General features: G+C 56.1%; 1 long non-coding RNA gene across 1 annotated transcript; it reads right to left on the bottom strand.

The window, feature by feature from the left end:
• Positions 1–546: 546 nt before the first annotated feature.
• On the bottom strand, positions 547–3,570 carry LOC136023630 (uncharacterized). Its single transcript, XR_010616649.1, has 3 exons — positions 2,363–3,570; positions 829–2,217; positions 547–683 (listed from the first exon to the last, which is right to left on the bottom strand). It is a non-coding gene; the product is annotated as an uncharacterized LOC136023630 (long non-coding RNA).
• Between the last annotated feature and the right edge of the window lie 1,881 nt (positions 3,571–5,451).

Below are 5,451 nucleotides of genomic sequence, written 5' to 3'. Positions count from 1 at the left end.
CTCGTGGCCCTCCTCTGGACTTGTTCCAACAGTTCCGTGTCCTTTTTATGTTGAGGACAACAGAACTGCACACTTGGCCCCACCATGTGCTTCTGTTCACAGGAACAGGCAGAGCTTTGAGTGACTTGGTCTAGTGGAAGGTGTCCCTTGCCTATAGTGTAGGGTTGTTATTGGATGAACTTTAAAGGTCCCCTCCAACCCAAATCTTTCTCTCATTCTACGACTATAATTTCACAGGCAGCTTCTGTGCAGCCAACCCCAGCTACCGGCACATCGTTGTCCAGGGCAGGCTTTATGCTGCCAAAAGCACAACTTCTCCATGGCCGACAAGTGCAGAGTGTCTGTAGGGACAGAAGGGCTTTTGGGATTGCCACCAGTCTAGGTGGCACTTTGAGGACGCTTCTCCCAAAACATATGGGCTAGGGGGCTGAGGAGTCTCTGCAGCGCAGAGCGGCCTAGGCTCCTGGCCCCAAGCTCTGGCTCAGTCCTTTACAGCCCCAGGAACACCAGGCAAGACAGCATCCATGTTTCTGCCGTTTATTCTGAGGTGGCCTGCCCAGTGGTGGTAGACCTGTGCTGACTTGTCAGATCATGGGCAGGCAGCAGCCGATGGCCAGGACAGCCCTGCTTGGGCGGACGCTGGCAGAGAGATCAGGATCTTCCCCGTGATCGAGACTGGCGACCTGGTGGGAAACAGAGCTGGCCGTGAGCATGAGCTGCGCACCCCGCTCCCTCCTCCTTGTCACCCCTCAATCGCCCAGAGCTGCAGTGCCCAGGACATCCTTGTGGTGCCTGGCAACACACGCTGACCCCTGCGCTGACTCCCACCTCTGCGTCGTTTAGACTGGCTGTAGCGGCCCTGCCGGCGCCTGGAGATGCGCTGCCTCCGGCGGCTAGAGCGGCTTCTCGGGCGCCTGAAACGGTATCCACTTTGGCGGCTGCTCTGCCGGCGTCTGGATCGGAGGCGGTTGCTCCGGCGGTGGCTGCCGCTCCGCTGGTACCTGGCCATGCTGCTTGCTGCTGTGCTTGACTCTGCAGGGCTTTGCCACAGCCTGCACGAGATATAGCTGGGAGTGATTGTGACATGCAATGACGTCACATAGTTGGCTGGTGATGCAAAGGGGATCAGGCCACCCACCATCCGTCCATCTATCCAACCATTCCTAAGGTGGAGGAAGACGGGTTTTACCCCAGAAACCCTGCCCAGTGACGTTCTCCAACCAGCAACGGGTTGGATAAAAAGCTCTCCCTGTTCCTCCCCCATGTGCGCAAACCAGATCTCGTGCAGGAGCTTGGCACCCCAAAGGCCCCTGTTCAGTCTCGCATCCCAGGCACAGCCATGCTACTGAACACAGCTGGCTCCCAGCGTTGCCGGGTGCTGCTGCTTCTTTCTTCATTCTTTTAGGGAAAGACAATGAAATTGAGTTGCCTTGCTCAGTGTCTTCCCAGCATCAGGAATATTTCAAGAGCATGTTAAGTGCGTTGAAGTGCTTTATGAAACTAAATAATCCTTGAGGATTCACAAACATTCATCCTCGTGGCCCTCCTCTGGACTTGTTCCAACAGTTCCGTGTCCTTTTTATGTTGAGGACAACAGAACTGCACACTTGGCCCCACCATGTGCTCCTGTTCTCAGGAACAGGCAGAGCTTTGAGTGACTTGGTCTAGTGGAAGGTGTCCCTTGCCTATAGTGTAGGGTTGTTATTGGATGAACTTTAAAGGTCTCCTCCAACCCAAATCATTCTCTCATTCTACGACTATAATTTCACAGGCAGCTTCTGTGCAGCCAACCCCAGCTACCGGCACATCGTTGTCCAGATCAGGCTTTATGCTGCCAAAAGCACAACTTCTCCATGGCCGACAAGTGCAGAGTGTCTGTAGGGACAGAAGGGCTTTTGGGATTGCCACCAGTCTAGGTGGCACTTTGAGGACGCTTCTCCCAAAACATATGGGCTAGGGGGCTGAGGAGTCTCTGCAGCACAGAGCAGCCTAGGCTCCTGGCCCCAAGCTCTGGCTCAGTCCTTTACAGCCCCAGCAACACCAGGCAAGACAGCATCCATGTTTCTGCCGTTTATTCCCAGGTGGCCTGCCCAGTGGTGGTAGACCTGTGCTGACTTGTCAGATCATGGGCAGGCAGCAGCCGATGGCCAGGACAGCCCTGCTTGGGAGGACGCTGGCAGAGAGATCAGTATCTTCTCTGTGATCGAGACTGGCGACCTGGTGGGAAACAGAGCTGGCCGTGAGCATGAGCTGCGCACCCCGTTCCCTCCTCCTTGTCACCCCTCAATCGCCCAGAGCTGCAGTGCCCAGGACATCCTTGTGGTGCCTGGCAACACACGCTGACCCCTGCGCTGACTCCCACCTCTGCGTCCTTTCCCCTGGCTGTAGCGGCTCTGCCGGCGCCTGGACACGCGCTGCCTCCGGCGGCTAGAGCGGCTTCTCCTCTGGCGCCTGGAACGGTATCCACTTTGGCGGCTGCTCTGCCGGCGTCTGGATCGGAGGCGGTTGCTCCGGCGGTGGCTGCCGCTCCGCTGGTACCTGGCCATGCTGCTTGCTGCTGTGCTTGACTCTGCAGGGCTTTGCCACAGCCTGCACGAGATATAGCTGGGGGTGATTGTGACATGCAATGACGTCACATAGTTGGCTGGTGATGCAAAGGGGATCAGGCCACCCACCATCCGTCCATCTATCCAACCATTCCTGTGGTAGTTAGGGCTTGGCGGTTGGAAGATGTCGTGTTGTACGGAAAGAAGATAAGACTCCTCTCCCTAGAGCCAGTAACACTTGTTTTGTGACGTAAGCAGACAGAAGTGACGTTGTAAACTCAGGGTATATAACACCGTGTTACCCGTCAATAAAGTCCGTTTGCCGTTCACCACATTGGTGTCTGCTGGCTGATGGCCCGAGCGGCCTGGGGTTGGTCGCCGTGCCGTTCCTGAGATAGCTCGTCAAGTCAACGAAGGCAAGAAGTGGTGCCGAAATCCGGGAATGGGGTTTCGGGAATCGCCTGGACGGGTGAACGGCGGCCGGATCGGCAGGACCAGCCTGGCGGGTGGGACGCTCCCGGACCAACAAGGAGGATGGAAGCCCTTGCGAAGGTCGTATCGCAGTTACATAGTCAGTGGGGTATTGATTGTAAACCCAAAGATTTTACTCTCGCACTTGCGAGGTTTTGCAAACTGGAGTTATTGCCCAGCCGGTGGATATTCTCCACGCTGAAGTGTGGGATAAATGTACTAAAGCGTTAGCCGAAGAAACGATGTCTTCGGGTTGTGGGAAAATTCTTAAGTCATGGGGGAAAGTCGTACAGGCTTTGAAAAAGGCCGTACAAGAGCAGGAGGCCTGGAAGGCGGCAGAGAACTGTTTGTTGGCCACCCTGAAATTGGGAGTCGGGGCGGCCACGCAGACTTTGCACCCCCCAGATGATGCTGATTGTATTGAGCCCAAAGATCACCAAGAGGGCGACTCGTCCCCTTGTTGGAAAGAGCAGAATTTTGTATGATAAAACAATTGTATGAAATAGTAAAAATTATTATGTTTGAGAAATTTATAAATCAATCGCGAGGTTTTGTATATTAGAAAATGCTGTGACTTCGTGGTTTTGTATCACGGCGGTTCTAATGTTGCAATATACCACAGCTGTCTTGTACCCAATGCTACAAAAACATAACCAAATATGGTAAAAGGAGTATAAAAGGATTTAGAAAAGTATGTACTGGAGACTATACCCAAGTGGAACCTGTATAAGATAGCTGGAAGAGCATACCAGAAAGAAGATAAGAGGGTGCTAACATTTACACAAGGATTGGAATATACTCAAGTGGGGGAAAGGTGAAAAGGACAACCTGAGGAAGACTTCTTACTTCACCTGAGGAAGACTCTTACTTCATCGGAACGACCACCAGACGACCACCAGAGGGGGCCGCGCAAGCGCAGAAGAGGCTGATGTCGTAATAGATGGACATGGCAATCCCTAATGCATACGTATTAGTTAAATGTTGTAACCTATGATGAATATGTATTCAGTGTGAAGCTTTTAGGATATAAATTGCGGACGCGATGTGACGAGGTTGAAGCCAGATTTGGGCGAGTGCCCCTGGTTTCCCAGCGCTGCAGTAAAGCACCTCATATAACCATCCCGGTGGTTATGTGTTTATTCTTACGCTAACACCCTCGACCGGGTCCCGACACGGGCCCCGACACGTTAACGGAGGGACAGAATCGAGATAAATCTTTCTGGGGCAGGCGAGCCGAGGAGGCCAGGGGCGCCCCGGAGAAAGTGGAGTCTGAGGCAGCCTGGCCTAGACCGCCGCCATATGCGCCCCAAGATGGCGCCGAGCACAAAGGCGGAGGGCAGGGCGAAGCCGCCCGTGGCGGGAAAAAGGAGAAAGCGCCGGTATCATCATGGGCACGCCGCGAGGAGGGGGAGGAGAGAAGGAACGGCGAGGAGGGAAGGAACGGCGAGGAGAGAAGGAACGGCGAGGAGAGAAGGAACGGCGAGGAGGGAAGGAACGGCGAGGAGGGAAGGAACGGCGAGGAGGGAAGGAACGGCGAGGAGAGAAGGAACGGCGAGGAGGGAAGGAACGGCGAGGAGGGAAGGAACGGAGAGGAGGGAAGGAACGGGGAGGAGAGAAGGAACGGCGAGGAGGGAAGGAACGGGGAGGAGGGAAGGAACGGGGAGGAGGGAAGGAACGGGGAGGAGAGAAGGAACGGCGAGGAGAGAAGGAACGGCGAGGAGAGAAGGAACGGCGAGGAGAGAAGGAACGGCGAGGAGAGAAGGAACGGGGAGGAGGGAAGGAACGGCGAGGAGGGAAGGAACGGGGAGGAGGGAAGGAACGGGGAGGAGAGAAGGAACGGCGAGGAGGGAAGGAACGGCGAGGAGGGAAGGAACGGGGAGGAGGGAAGGAACGGCGAGGAGAGAAGGAACGGCGAGGAGGGAAGGAACGGGGAGGAGGGAAGGAACGGGGAGGAGGGAAGGAACGGCGAGGAGGGAAGGAACGGGGAGGAGAGAAGGAACGGCGAGGAGGGAAGGAACGGGGAGGAGGGAAGGAACGGCGAGGAGGGAAGGAACGGCGAGGAGAGAAGGAACGGCGAGGAGAGAAGGAACGGCGAGGAGAGAAGGAACGGCGAGGAGGGAAGGAACGGCGAGGAGGGAAGGAACGGCGAGGAGGGAAGGAACGGGGAGGAGAGAAGGAACGGCGAGGAGGGAAGGAACGGGGAGGAGAGAAGGAACGGCGAGGAGGGAAGGAACGGCGAGGAGAGAAGGAACGGCGAGGAGAGAAGGAACGGGGAGGAGAGAAGGAACGGCGAGGAGAGAAGGAACGGGGAGGAGAGAAGGAACGGCGAGGAGAGAAGGAACGGCGAGGAGAGAAGGAACGGGGAGGAGAGAAGGAACGGCGAGGAGAGAAGGAACGGCGAGGAGGGAAGGAACGGCGAGGAGGGAAGGAACGG

This window comes from Lathamus discolor, chromosome 19 (assembly GCF_037157495.1).
Source record: "Lathamus discolor isolate bLatDis1 chromosome 19, bLatDis1.hap1, whole genome shotgun sequence".
In the NCBI taxonomy this organism is placed as follows: domain Eukaryota; kingdom Metazoa; phylum Chordata; class Aves; order Psittaciformes; family Psittacidae; genus Lathamus; species Lathamus discolor.
The sequence above is the reverse complement of the archived record's forward strand: the minus strand, read 5'-3'. Positions and strand labels throughout refer to the sequence as shown.